The following is a 16,213-nucleotide window of genomic DNA, read 5'->3' as shown; positions in this document are numbered from 1 at the left end:
TTAAGCCTTGAGCAAGATATATATATATTTCATGCACAAAAATTTAAACATTATTTTAAGTGTTAATGTTGTATCAAAGTTGTATACAATGTTGTTGTTGTCGTATTAATTTTAGAGAAATCTAACATGAACTTTATATACGAAAATGTGAGCGAAATTCAAAGGCTTGAGTGAGATACAAATTTCATACCATTTTCATACATACAATTTTGAGGTATTTTTTAAACCTTGAACCAGATATACACATTTCATACACTAAATTTTGAGCGAACTTTTTTTTAAGTAATGAGCGAGATATATACATTTCATACGACTTTATACATAAATTTTTGAGTGAAAAAAATTTTTGAAAAAAAATATTTTTTTAAAAAAAAAAATATTTTTTTAAAAATAAAATAATAAATTTTTAAAATTAATTTTTTAAAAAAAAAAAAAAAGTATGTTTGTTATAAGGTTTGTAATGTTATGTTTTGTAAATAGAAAATTATCGTCACGATTCGTAAATATTTCTCCTTAATATGTATATATACGTAATTTACCCAAGAAAATTAGGCTCGTCCATAATTCCCCTATCAAAATGGGTGCAGATTCTTCATTTGTCTTTGTTTAATTTTCATTTTGTCGTCATATCAACTTCTGGACTTTTTTGGCTTATTGGATATGAAATATTTTGTGAACGCATTTTCTATTTCGTGTTTATGATTTAACAATTACATGTAATTAATTTTTTTTTTTTTTAATCCTGCTAATTGTTTTTTTTTTTTTTTTTTTTTTTGGGTTTTCCACCAGGTGTCCGGCATCCGCATTGGAGCCCGCCTATATTCGGACTCACGCTGCGTAGGGTCCCATTCGGGAGGGAAGTGATTCCTTCCATGATATTTTCAAATGCAGGCTCGAACGCAGGCCTTCCTACAAGGGGACGACCATCCCCATCTACTTCACCACATCCTTTGGTGTTTCGTTAAATTCTCGCTACTACTTACTATTCTTCTTATTATTAAGGTTTTGTAGATTGCAAAGCAGTAGCTCAAGCCTCAAAAATTACATATCTTATGGGTATTTTATTTCCATTTAAAGCAGCCGGATGAATTTTTTTCAACTATCAGGGCAATTGTTGGTATGAACAAAAATATAAATAGTAAGGGCAGGCTAGAAGACTTATGTTACATAGCTTTTTTCTTCGATTAGATGAATGTTAACTTCTCTTTCCATTAGAGGACTCTTCCCGGAGAGCTATGTAATACTTTGACTTGGAAATTTCTGTTTTATTCTTTCATATGTAATTTTTCTTATTCATTTGATTTTTAAATATTGCATATGTATGTCTTATGTTAAATATTTATTTTTAATATTTTGGTATAATTTTTTATTTTTCTATATCGATTAAATCTTTGAAGATATATGTCTTACCGCGCGAAGCGCGGACAAATTAACTAGTAATAGAATAAAAATAAAGGGTCTAGGTAGAACGCCCATGAATCTTTAAAGCCTCGATTCAGGTTCATGTACTTGGTTGCAAGCAGAGGCGAATTCAGAATTTTAAGAGGATGGGTTCACCATTGCTTATAATATAATATATAAAATTTTATAGTGGCATCAACTTGGCGAGCTAAACGTTAAAGGTCTGCTATAGATTTTTTTGCAAAAGCGTTTTTAGTCGGGTTCAATCCTACAACCATAAGGGATTAATCCCAACACTTAACCGCGTTTGCTCCAGTCTTGTTTGACCATGTGTTCCTTGATTAATATTAAAGATATATTTTAAGATTATATACCGAGTTTCAATCGAGCGACTGAGTCAGCGTGACTCATTTTTTATGCATAAATTCACACCTGGACTTGCAAGGACTAGTTAAATGAGTGCAAAACCTCGACTCAGGTTCATATATTTGGTTGGGAATGGATAAAGTAGGATAGAGGTGAAAGATAATATATTTCTTTTTCTTTCATTAAATTATTTTTCTCGTTTAGTGATTAGTGAAGATAAAAAGAAATTGGGGCATTGGGCATTAATGCTTGTCTTTTAACTTTCCTTCCAACTGTGCCAAATGATTAGTATATTTTTTCTAGTAAATAAATGACCAATGTTTCAAGTAAAATAATTAATTCATTCTTCTACTCTTTCTTTATTAATCCTCAGGAGATAGAATCAGAAAGAATAAGGTGCGTTTGAAATATAGAACTTGCTATATTAAGGTTAGATGGCTAAAGGTAAGGTTCCGTAGTTAACAAAGAAGATGATCGATTTGTTTTGTTTGGAGAGGAGCTTTTTTTAACTAAAATGGGTATTTTAGCTATGTTGCTCAAATTTGTTTTTTTTTTTATTTAGTTTTTTAATATAAAAAACGAAATTAAAAAAAAAAAAATTTGTTAGATTTTATCAGTGCAACAAATTTCTTTTTTTTTTTTTTAATTTAGCATAAAATTAAAAAAAATTTGTTTTCCTTGTCTTCTTTAGCAATGCCATAAGCGAGTTTGAAAGAGCGAAATCCATCCTTGTGGTGAAAGCTAGTAATTTTATCGTCTTCGTCGCTTCTCGTCTCATAGGATCGGCGCATAACTAAATATAGCTAAAATCCTTTACTCAACATGTATTGACTTGCATTTAGAAGAAAATACATGAATTGGCTTGCATTTTTATAGTTTCCGAACTCACATCTTTAATCTCGGTTACAAATTAACAACAATTAACAACAACGGAATATAGAGTACTAGATTTTTTGAATCTAGTAAATTTAAAGTAACCGCAAAACTTTGACATCACCGTAATATTATGGTCGTGTGGATCATTATATATACTTCAAAACCTAACAATAAATTGTTGAATTAGCGAATAGTAGTTAGTATCTGCGTTAATGACAATGGGTTAGGTGCCTGCAATGGTGTTTAACAATTAACATCTTGCTATCTGATACCCCTTAATTAGTTTGGAATGGTAAGGCATAAGTATGCAGTAGTATAAGTTTTGATAATGTTAACAAATTTATCTGATGAAACACTCTACAATGAACAAACTTTATCTTTGGACGCGCCTAACTTTGTGGAAGGAATTATCAAGGGATTATCTTACATACTTATGATCGCCTAAGGCATAAGTATCTTGAGATTCGGCAGTAATTCCTTAACAAAGTAGGTCCGGCATAAGCGAAATTAAACTACGCCTTCCCAATTTTTTTTATTTTAGCGTGGAGTTGAACTGGAACCTATGGAGGTTAAGAAAACTGAAATTTCAAGTCTAGTAATAAATCAATTAATGGAAAGGAAGAAAATTGATGGCAAGAGAAGAAATTTAATGGAGGAATTCTTGAAATTTCTAATATATGGTGGAGGAGAAGGGGTTGTAAGCATAGGAAGAGAATAGAGAGAGAGACGTTGGGGAAGGAAAATAAAGGAAAATGGTTATTTTAAAAGGTTTAAAAACTTAAAATAACTTAAAATAACCATTTTCCTTTAATATTTTCCTTCCCCAAAAAAAAAACAAAATTTTTGCATTTGCAACATTGCACGAAATACCCATTTGGGTTTAAAAAAAAAGGCATGCCATTTTGGTGTAATGGCTGTAAAAGAAGCCATTTTGGCTCAGGACTCCTACTCCCCTTATCAGTGAAGGCTTTTCCTTCTTACCCAAAAAGCTAGTAATTTTATGCGTCTTCGTGAGCATTTATATATACAACAACAACAACAACAACAACAACATACCCAGTGTAATTCCACAAGTGGGGTTGAGGAGGGTAGAGTGTACGCAGACCTTACCCCTACCTTGGAAGGTAGAGACGCTGTTTCCGAGAGACCCTCGGCTCAAGAGAAACCATGACAAAAAGGGATCAGATAAGAAATGCCGAAAGAAAAGAAGCAATAGCAAAATACTATAGCTAAGCATGATGAAGAAAGTAATTGTAACTGCAAACTAATACAATAAACGAAGTACAAGCGACCGCAAATAGTCGAAATACTAGAATACTACTACGACTACTATTATGAAAGCGTAAGTAGGACAACACTCAACTGCCCTACCAAGTACACCCTAATTCATGTCCTCCATAACCGCCTATCCCTAAGGTGTCTTTCAGCGTATCTAGCATGGTAAGTTGGAGTTCAATCGAACCCCCAACTTTTGACGTGAAGCGTAAATTTATATGTAAAAATTATTAAAATTGTAATAAATAGTAGATATAAACCCATAACTTCAAAAATATAATGGGTTTAATACTTAAAATCTAAATCTTGAACTAAATCTAAATCTTGAACCCCTAGAATTTAAATCTTGAATCCGCCTCTGCTTTTGATAAGCTACACCTGCGCCATATCCCGTCTAATCACCTCCCCTAATACTTCTTCGGCCTACCTCTACCTCTCCTAAAATCATCCATAGGCAACCTCTCACACCTCCACACTGGAGCATCAGTGAGCATTTATATATACTCGAGAAATTATTTTATAAGATCAAAAAAGGAATAAGCAACATGTTTTATAGTACTATTAACTCAAATGTTCTTATCAAACTAAATTCTTCCGTTTCAGAGACCATAACTTCATACATGATCCAATCTTCAAAGAGCATTTGGAAGGAACTTATCAGAGAAAACCAAATGGCATGCTACTGCCATCCCTACCCATTTGTTAAATAGCAGAAAAGTGATAATTTCACATCCCCATAATAGAATTTTTTTGCTTGTGAACATTCTACATAAGGCTACAAGCTGAAATGCAGGACAAGAACCAAGGCGTCTAATTCATGCAAATTCAGGGACATCAAGCAAAACTGGCAGTAATATTTAAAACACCTAAAAATTGCTAATTGCTAGTAGTAATAAAGTCCAGGGATCATTCTGAACTTACGGTAAACGGCAGCGTATAAAATACATACTCTCAAAATTGAAGCTTGATTGACAAAAAAATAAAAAATAAAGGAAAAAAATTAACTAGACTGGACATTCCGAAAACACCACTTAAGCAGCAGCACCAGATCCAGCCTTGCCTTTCTTCTTTTGAAGTTTCTTCATATAGAATTCCAACTCTTTCCCTTCCAAAATGTACCTATCATTCAGTAAAGTCAAATCAGCGAGTTGAACAAAATGCAAATATATTCTCAGTGGGACTCGGGGTCGAGAGAGGGATTACTAAGCCTAAGCCTACCCGTCAGCTCGGCCACATTGACCAGGGCGGGATGAGATGCAGGCATATAGCCTACCAGAGCTCAATTGTTCTTCGAGGTGAGTATCAATTTTACGATCCTTCTGGCGTTTCTCAATTTTCCGAACTAAATGGTTACTCTTCTTAGCTTCCTCAGCAGGAGCAGCAGCTTCTCCCTCCTTCAATGTTGCCATAAGAAAAGTATTAGTATATATGCGAGGAGATATTCTATACACTGCTCACACATCACTTGACCAAACATATCTTTTAAAATGCGGGAAAACATTCCAAACGGTGGCAACAGAATTACAAAAAAGAGTGATAACCTCTTAAACTATCACCGTTTTGCGAGTCCCATAACTAAACTATTGGTGTTCACAGAACCTATGTTGCACAGACTCTCCCAAAATGCTGCCACACCCGTGCTGGATTCTCCAAAAATGCACTATTTTTGGAGTATCTGACATGCACCCATCGGCATTTTTGAAGAGTCCGAGCAACATCATGTAACCCCCCTAAACTATCGTGACTCATTAAAAAATTTGAGTGAGAATAGGTCAAAAAAAAATAAACTAAACTATCACCATTTTGCGAACATTATACCTAAACTATCACTGTTTTGCAAATTTCATACCTAAACTATTGGGTGTTCACAAAACCCCTGGACTACCATTAACTCATTTTACCAGCTAGACAGATTTTTAAGACCTTTTTTCATCTCTCACGAGCCTCTGAGCAAGTTATCTCAAACATTTTGCTACATATTCACCCGAGGGTCTTTAATCTAAAGGTAGTTAAAGTCCAGGGGTTACAAGGAACACCCAATAGTTTAAGTACGAAACTGCAAAATGATGCTAGTTCAGGAGTTTTTTAACCTATTAACTCTTACAAGAATCATGGAACAGAGTCCCTTGCTGTAGTTCACATCGAAAAAGAAAGATAACTTTTTTTTAATGGCAGGAGGAAAAATGAGTTGAGGCACCTCAGCAGTTTCCTTCTTAGTGGCCCCTTCTTTTTCCTACCAACGTCAACACCATAGTGCTGGAGGTACCACTGTTCAAATGGCGCGGCATCAACTTGGACAATGGCACTCTTGACTAGAGTTCGTGTGCGAACAAGCTCGTTGTTTGGGATCGTAAACCACATCAACGATACGAGTCTTGCGCCTCACTACCCCATGAAAAGTTTCCTGTATCTAATCTTAGTGCCCTCCACTTCACATTGCCACCACGCACACGAATTCGCCTGACTCTCTTGTTACTTGAAATCTTTGTATTAGCTGGTTGGCGTCCAAGCTCGTACCTTTAGAGAATTAAAAAAAGATGAGCAAATTGACACAAAGTTGATATGGTCAGCCCAAAATTTTGGTGTGTGATAGGTTTCCATCACACAGTATTCTGACATAAAGTTACTTTTCGGTATATTTTAACTTCCCCAGCAGTCACTATGTCTTGCACTTAAAAAAAAATACAGAGTGAACTGCTACTACCACTCTGATTCGCTAGTAACTACAATTATAATAGGAGAGCTTAGTCAGTCAAATCTTCACCATAGAAATTCTGTAGTTACAAAGAAGAAACATGAAATCTAATTCCATATTTCTATAACTGTTGTGTCTAGTCCAGCTTGCACGGACCTCAATTAATTCCACAGTTATCTCCCATCGACACAAGTAATGGGTAATTCTATCCACCAAGATTTAGAACAAATAGAAAGAAATCACCTAGAATTTTTACCTTTACAAGGATTTGAGCCTGATACCTTATAGTTCTCAGCCCACTTCATTAACCACTAGGCCACATCCTTGAAGCTTAAAATCTAATTCCATTTTATGTAGAAAGAGTCGTTAATCAACCCCAAGAATCATGTTTAATATAATTGCCATTGGTTCAATAGGTGAACATCTACCAAGCTCAACAAAATTTGACCAGTCATTTTATAACCCCTAAGATAGCACACATTGAAAAACCCTCCAATCAAATAAGTTCCTAGTGAAATACAGGTAATGAAACACAACAATCACAACACTTGCATCACAAATTTCTATTAAAACCAATAAACTACAGAATTAATGAATCATTTGTTAATGAACACATACATCAATCATTCAATCAATCAACTATATATCAACACTAGACTTGAGGTCGTCGCACATACACCAATCAATCGATCAATCAATCAACTGTAACAAAATCCTAAAACTAGTACTTATTTATATTAACCTACTTCTCATTAGTCCGTTCCAAAAAGATGACCCTTTCTACATTTGGAATCAATTTACCTTTATGCAACGATTGCATGCCACACAAAATACATGTGACTCATTTAACACACAAGTTTAGAAGTTTCTCTTCTTTCTTATACTCCGTGCCAGTCAAATGGGTTCACATAAATTGAAATGAGAGACAAAGGGAGTACTATTTAAGCTCATAGTACGTCTCGCATACACACAAAGATGTGTGTGTGTATTTATAAGATATAAAGGGAAATGCACATAATAGATTGGAAACCCAAAACGCGCGGGGGGGGGGGGTGGGGAACAAAAAACTGACTTTCGCTTCTTTCTCCAAGCTTTCTTTTTGCCACCAGTGGCACGTCTCTTGTGCATAGAATATCTTGAGATACCTTTATTACATACATAAACAAAACACATATAATCATTAAATTCATCATTTTTTTCCCCACCTAATTATACAAGAAACTAGAGTCAAATAACAGCAAATGAATGTGCAGAAAAATGAAGGTTGAGATTATTTATTACCCATGATTGCTGAGAGCTTAAGCTGACCTCACTCTTTCACACTGGTCTCTACCTTGTAGTGATGAAAGATGACTAAAAACTCTAGCTTCAAAGAATTGGATGCAGCCACCCAATTTGGGCCTTAATGAATTTTGGGCCTAGTTAAGATCACAGTCATTAGTGGGCTTCTCAAATCATAAAATTGCACGTTTTTCCTTAAAATGGGACGGTCTTTAACAGGGACACCCAATAATTTAGGTAAGATCCTCGCAAAATGATGATAGTTCAGGGGGTTTTAACCTATTCACTCTTACAAAATCATGGAACATAGTCACTAGCTATAGTTCGTATCGAAAAAGGACAATTATGACAGGAGGAAAAATAAATTTAGGATGAGAAACAGTAAGCAACCATAGATCCTCGCTATAATTAAGAATATAGGTGTGAGTGTGACTATGTTGAGGTACCTCAGTAGTTTCTTCCTAGCGCCCCCTTCTTTTCCTACCAATGTCAACACCATAGTGCTGGAGGCACCACTGTTTAAATGGTGCCGCATCAACTTGGACAATTGCACTCTTAACAAGAGTTTGTGTGCGTACGAGCTCATTATTTGAGGCATTGTAAACCACATCAGGATACGGGTCTTGCGTGTAGTCGCCTCACTACCCCATGACAAGTTTCCTGTATCTGATCTTAGTGCCCTCCACTTCACATTGCCACCACGCACACGAATTCGCCTGACTGTCTTATTACTTGAAATCTTGGTATTAGCTGGTTGGCGGCCAAGCTCGTACCTTTAGGGAATAAAAAGAGGATGAGCAAATTGACACAAAACGACAATATGCAGCCCAAAATCTAGATCTGCATTCCATAACATTGTATACATATATAAAGTTACTTTTGGACATATTTTAACTTCCCCAGGAGTCATTTTGTCTTGCACCTAAAAAAGAACACACAGTAAACTACTACTGCTATCTGATTCGCTAGTAACTACAACTATGATAGAACAACATAGTCAGTCATATCTTCACCATATAGCCTACTTGCCCAGAGACATTCTGTAGTTACAAAGAAGAAACATGAAATCTAATTCCATTTTTTATAACGGTGGTGGTGGGTCTAGCTTGTGCGTACCTCAACTAATTCCATGGGGTACCTGCTTCCTCCCACAATCTGCACAGGTACTTGGTAACTCTATCCATCAAGACTTAGACAAATGAAAAGAAATCATCTAGTGTTTTTGCCCTTGTTGGGATTTGAACCTGAGACCTAATGATTCTCCACCCAACTCATTGATCACTCTTAGTGCTTAAACTCTAATTCCATTTTTCCGTAGACAGAGCCGTTAATCAACCCCAAGAATCTTCTTTAATATAATGTCGTCTATTCAAAAGGTGAACTTATATCAACTAATTTTGACCATTCATAAGATAACCCCTAAGAAAAGCACACATTGAACAGCCCTACAATCAAATGAATTCCAATCGAAATGCAGGTAATGAACACAACAATCACAATGTTTGCATCACGAATTTCTTTTAAAACCAAAAACAATACTACTACTCAATGAATCATTTGTGAATCTCAACATATCATTAGCGGAAGACCATCTAATGAACATATTACACACACACACACATCAATCATTAAGTGAATCAACTATGTTTCAACCCTAGACTAGTTGGGCTGGTCGCACATACACCAAACAATCGCTCAATCAATCAACTGCGACTAAATCCTGTTAAGCTCAACAGGTACAGCACACATACACACAAACATATACTATAAATGCATTATATGTAAAAGTAAAACGAGATAGAGGGGGGAGAAAAGGACCAAAATAGTATATTATCTTTGGCTTTGGACCTAAAATCATACATATTCTTTCACATGGAGCACTAATAGTACATTATGTTTGCATAAGTGGTGCACTTTTAGTCAAACTCTCAAATATTTTTTTAGAAATTTAACGAAAAGAACAAAAATGCCCTCGAACTTTTAGAAAAGGTATAAAAATACCCTTTATTCATCTATTTTGCTAAAACTACCCCTCAATTCAACTTTTTGGCTCATTTATTCCCTTTGACTAACAAACAACACTAATTTTTTTTTTCAAAAAAATATATTTAAATTACACATGATATTTTATTACTGAAAAATTAATTTATTTTTTAAAAAAGAAATCTGAAAAATCGTTATTTGTAGAATAAGGAAAAATAATTTTTCAAAACCCGTTTTAAAAAACAAATGTAGTAAGCCTTTTATATATATATATAAAACAGAATTGGATTTTCATTAAAACATGTGGAATTTTTTTAAATTTGGAAAACTTTTTTTTAACGGGTGGAAACCCCATTTTTTTTAGAAAATTAAATTTTTAAATTTGAAAAACTGATTGTTTTTTTAAGTAAAATGTGCAAACTAATACTCCATAATTTTCTTCTAGATTTAAAAAAAGACAGTTTTCTGGTTTTTTTTTTTTAAACACAGTTTTTCCATAAAAAAATTTAATTTTTTCAGATTTTTATAAAAATCCAGTTTTTCAGATTTTGAAAAAATAAATAAATTAGTGTTGTCCGTTAGTCTAAGGACATAAATCAGCCAAAAAGTTGAATTGCGAGGTAGTTTTAGCAAAATAGATGAATAAAGGGTATTTTTATATCTTTTCTAAAAGTTCAGGGGCATTTTTGCCCTTTTCCGTTATATTTTAAAAAAGATATTTGGGAGTTTGACTAAAAGTGCACCACTTATGCAAACATAATGTACTATTAGTGCTCCATGTGAAAGAACATGTATGATTTTAAGTTTAAACTCAAAGATAATGTACTATTTTGGTCCTTTTCTCAATCAAAACACATAAAATTATTCCCTCCGTCCCATAAAGATTGTCATGATTCAGAATACGAGGGTCAAACTAACAAATGTTCGGATTCAGGTCAAACTAACTAATGTTCGTTCTGAATCCGAACATAATATCTTTATCTTTTTGAAATAATAACTATATATTTAGAAACTACATAAAAAGTATTGTAAGTCACAACAGTTAATGATTCAAAAATATTTAGTAAATATTTGAAAAAAATATGATAAAAAAAATATTATTTGACTGTCCAAATAGTAACTATGACAATCTTTTTGGGCCTGAGTGAATATTAAATTCATGATTTTTTTTGCCACCTAGTTATACACGAAATTTTATGAAGATTATAGCAAATGAATCTGCAGAAAAATGAAGAAAAAAATAAAAGGAAGTTCAGATTATTACCCATGGTTGCTGAGAAGCTAAGCTGACCTCACTCTTCACGCAGGTTTCGTCCTTCTTGTAATGAATGATAACTAAAAACCCTAGCATCAAAGAATTGGGTGCGGCCACCAAACATGGGCCTTAGCAAATTTTGGGCCTGGTTAAGATCATAGTCATTCGTGGGCTTTTCGACTATAAGTAAAATTGGTAATAATTTGGGGGCAATTTGCAGGATTGTTCTGTTGCGGGTGGTCTTTAATTTTTGTCCCTCAAAATAATGGTCTTTAACTTTTTCCTCTTTTGTCTTGAATGAAATTTAAAGGTAAAAAAATTAAGCGTCAAAATGCTTGGCATGGTAAGCCTTGGCTTGCCCTTCTTTCAACCCAAGGGTTGCTAGTACTGCGAATTTTTGCCTCATTTAAATCGAGGCTTATAAGCCCAACCCAAGTTAGCCCGCTGGCCCTTGAGGCTTGACTAAGGCCGACCCATGGGCCAAAAGGCTATTTAAATTAATTAAAAATTTAAAAGAATATTGTGAAAAAAGAAGTAAAAACTAAAAATAGTGATTACCAAATAAGTCTTAGTATCTTACACAATACTTTACTCATTTAACGTTAAATCCTATCACCAAGTATAGAAGTTGTATTCATGATTGAAATTTAAAAGAAAATTGTGAAAAAAGAAGTAAAAAAAAATAGGAATAGTTATTATCGAATTAGTCTTAGTATCTTACATATTTTTCTTATTTAGTGTTAAATCCCTAATACTAAATTCCTAATCGCCAAGTACGCTACTAAAATTTCTAATCACCAAGCATAAAAGTTCCATCATGAAATTGTCAAAAACTTGTTGTTACTCGAAATTAGTTAGAGCTTTACTAAATTCAAAATGGTATTATTTTAAGCGAATTTAAATATTAAGTATTAGTTTCTAAAATCTAGTTATTTGATAAGGCTTAACTAATTCAATTTGCATATGAATGTAGACGAAGATGGAGATGTTAATTAAGAGTACCTTTATCATAAACGAATTCAAATGTGCTTGACGATGTATAGGTGTTTGTTTTATGTAAGTTGTTGTAAAATTATGTACTTTCATATAATTGTATATTAGAAATATAACAAATTGGTATACTTAGGGGTTCGAATTTAGATTGAAAACACATTTTCTTATAAAAAAAAATGGAAAGAAAATGAAGGGCTGGCCCGCCCCAGTCCACGACCCTTGTAGGGGTCGAAGTTGGGCCGCCCGCCATTTTGGCGCCCTTAGTGGAAAGAGCGCCCGACCCCATCAAATTCCTTGGCCCGTGAGGTTGGGTGGCCGGCCCGTTTTGGATGCCTCTACTTAAAGACAAAATTTACATACGATTTCCTAATTTATACCGCCTACGCAAACTCTGATTTAAGGCCCAAATTTTACTTTGCATGGATTGATTTTTTTTTTTTTTTTTCTTCGAACCGAGATTTGAATCTAACATGGAAAGTATTAGGCGAAGGGCAAAACTTAAAGACCACCAATTTGAAAGGGCAAAAAATTAAAGATCACCCCAAATGAAGGGCAATCCCCAAAAAAAAGGTACCGATCCAACTAGGGGTGGGCGTTCGGTTTTTCGGTTCGATTTTTTCAAAGTTCGGTTCGATTTTTCGGTTTCGGTTTTTTGAAAGTGGACACCGAACACCAAACACCGCACCGAATTAGTTCGGTTCGGTTCGGTTTTTTGAAGTTCGGTTCGGTTCGGTTTCGATTTTTTAATTCGGTTTTTTTAGCAATTACACATCTCTCCATTTATTTCCATTTTTCCTTCTTCGATTGCTTCCGAGTTACGGAGGTTTTACTGCTAGACTAAATGTTTGAAGGTTTGATGACTTTAATTCAACCATAGTGATCATCCACACATACAAGATAATATCTTCTATATACAAAATATAATGTATTATACAACGTATAATAAAAATCGTACAGGTATATAAAATTTTATATAGTGTATAATCAAATTATGTGAGTTATATCTAATTTATTATAATAGGTGAAACAAATTATATGAATATTATTCTATGTATAACATTTTTATTATACTATTTATAATAAAAATCAACACTCAAAATTATTAGTATGCTTGTATTCAATATCCTCCGTGTTAACGAAAAACTTGAGATTTTATTTTTATGGAACAATGAAGAAGTTGAGAATAAGGAGGAAGTAGAAAAGGTAAGAAAAAAACGCTGGAAAAAATCTTTGCAGAATAAGGAGGAAGTATGAAATTGTATAAAAAGCGATGCTTATACTATGAACAACAAATATGTATTGGACTTATTCACGTACGAAGGGTTTCGTTATATATAGCAATTTGATTTACTATAAAACATTTAACTTGTCATGTAATTTTTAATAACATTTAGTTGCTAAGAGTATGTAAATATTATAATATTATTGTCTACTTATGTTTTTTTCCCAAAAAAAAAAATTGTATTCGTGTAGTAAATTTTCAAAAAAAAAAAAAAAAAATCGGTTTAACCGAAAAACGCGAACCGGAACCGAACACCGAAATTGTTATTTAAAAAATCGAAAACCGAACCGAAAAACCGAAAAACCGAAACCGAAAAACCGAATTAATTCGGTTGGTCCGAGTTTTTGCTTTCGGTGTTTATGCCCACCCCTAGATCCAACTTGTCCTTTTTTTTAACTACATAGTTTAAATTTACAGGAGCTCCTATTTCCTCCTGAACTTATCCGTAGTGGAATTATTACCATCCTAAGAGACCAATACCAGATTTGAAGCTGGGCAGTTCATCACGCACACCACCTATTTTTCATGTCATTTTTCTTTTTCTTTTTATAATGTGATTAAGTTTTGCTTACTTTTTCACCTTTTAAAAAATTAAAATTGGACCACTGACTGGAGCTCGAATGAGATGTTATTCCAGATGGAGACTTATGGTGCGCGGAAACTCACCCTCAGCCTTCGACAACCTCTATTTCAAGACCAATAATTTGATTTTGTCTTTCAAAATGCAAAGGTTTTTATGGAGAAGATAAGGTACCTTCAAAATGTTAAGATATTTGTCTTTTCTCTACCTTTCAAGATTGGGATAAGGTCTGCGTATACTTTATTCTCCCGCACTTCATTTCGTGGGATTACACTGGTATGTTGCTGTTGTTGTTATAAGATATTTGTCTTTTAGTGTAAGATTTGCCGAGGGACCTCCATTAATTCCTTTAGAGATGTGCTACTGGACTGAACTTCTTGTTGGTGTTAGAAAGGTCCCTTATAGTTTTATCATTTTAGAAAATTTCTGAGAGTGCCATTTTTTCCAATTAGATTTTCATTTGTAAAATTCAATCTTTTCAGGCTCATTTCAAAGCCTACTTTCTAAACTACCTTCTTAACTCTTTTCAATGGCATTTTCAAATAATGCATAAGATGGCTTCCTCTCAGCAATTTCTTGGTTAAGTTGTCTTTAATTGGTATTGTAGGTTTCCTATTAAAACAGTACAGTATAACACTTAAATTCTCATGCCTGTGGTATTTGGGTTTGGTTGTTTAGCTGCTCCACTTTGACCTACTAGACCGGCATAGTTTGACAGTTTTTTTTAATAAATTTTTTGGATCATTTTTCGATTTGCGTGTGTCATTCTTGTGTAGGGACTATGTTTATCTTCTCTCTGTATATCGTTCTAATTTTTTCCGATGTCCCCCGAAGAGACAGTTTGACAATTTTGAGTTTTTTAGTAGGCGTTTGGCCATATATACCAAAAACAAATTCACTTTTTTTTGGAATTTTTGAAGTTGGAGTTGGAGTTGTGTTTCACCATAGTTTTTGAAATTGTAGTTTTTGGTGAAATATAATTGTAAAAAAGTGAATTTTTTTTGAAAAATAAGTTTTTTGAGTTTTTGGTATTCCGGTAATACAACTTGAGTTCGTATTCGGAATATTTATCAAACTAGAAGTAAAAGTGAAAAAAGTGAAAAAATTCAGACAAAAAATGAATAATTTTTATGGCCAAACGGCACCTTAGTTTAGTGCGCTTGGATCAAACTAGTTTGTACAACTTTACTTGATCATATTGTCCCTTAGCTTTCTTGAATGCATTTTGCACTCCTTTGCCTCTATTGTTACTGTGGTTACCCGTTTTACTATTAGCATTAAATTCCGAAAATCATTGACAAGGTTGTTAAACAATCATAAGCTGCGTAGATTAAGGAGGAGTTTGAAGACACTTAGGGCCTGTTTGGCCTAGCGGCTAAAAACTCTTATTTTGAAAAGTGTTTTCGAGATTTTGTGAGAAGCATTTGTGTTTGTTAATTAATCTTTCGAAAAATATTTTGAGCGCATTTAATAAGCACATTGTGTTTGGTTTCTTCTTAAAAAAGTGCTTTTGAGTGTCAAATTACGAAAAAGGATAAGTATCAATGAATATTTACCATCAAGATGATTTTACAGAGAAAAATTATTTTAAATATTTATTATGAATGACTTCAATTAAGTTTTTACTTTTATTTAATCAAAATTTAAATTACACAGTAAAATTTTCAATTAATATAATACATAGATAAATAAATAAAATATTAAATATTGATTTAAATATTTAAATATACTAAAAAACAACAACCAAAATAAAATTCATAATCATTCCACAAATTAAAATTCTACACAAAGAATTATTAATTAGAAATTAATGGATTAATGAGGGATATACTGTTGGGATCGAAAAAATCAAGGCGTCATGTGGAAGCTAATAACTGCAAATCTTGAACGATGATAAATTAGATGACAAAGAAAACTATAAAAAAAAAAATTATGCAATATGGATTTCATCAATTCAATTGACCTACACATGATAATACTAATATAAAAAAAATAAAAAAATCTAAAGCTATTGAGAGAATAAATCTCCCCTCAAGCAAAACTCTCTAAAGGACTATTTTGTGGATACTTTTCTATGTGTGTTTGTGAGAAAGAGACATATCTTCAATTTATAGATTTTCGAAACTTTTCATTCAAGAAAGAATTATTTAAACATGGAAGAGACCTTTTCCACCAAGGAAACCTTTTCCATCAAGAAAATATTTTTAAAATAAAACACAATTATGG

General features: G+C 33.4%; 1 non-coding gene and 1 pseudogene across 1 annotated transcript; both read right to left on the bottom strand.

Moving 5' to 3' along the window:
• Nucleotides 1–4,752: 4,752 nt before the first annotated feature.
• Nucleotides 4,753–8,029, bottom strand: LOC132050391 (small ribosomal subunit protein eS8-like; annotated as a pseudogene).
• Nucleotides 8,030–14,717: 6,688 nt separating this feature from the next.
• On the bottom strand, nt 14,718–14,825 carry LOC132051285 (U6 spliceosomal RNA). The gene has a single exon (XR_009413662.1). It is a non-coding gene; the product is annotated as a U6 spliceosomal RNA (small nuclear RNA).
• Nucleotides 14,826–16,213: the final 1,388 nt, after the last annotated feature.

Source organism: Lycium ferocissimum, chromosome 3 (genome assembly GCF_029784015.1).
Source record: "Lycium ferocissimum isolate CSIRO_LF1 chromosome 3, AGI_CSIRO_Lferr_CH_V1, whole genome shotgun sequence".
Taxonomy (NCBI): Eukaryota; Viridiplantae; Streptophyta; class Magnoliopsida; order Solanales; family Solanaceae; genus Lycium; species Lycium ferocissimum.
Note: the sequence above shows the minus strand (reverse complement) of the source record. Positions and strands in the feature narration are given on the sequence as shown.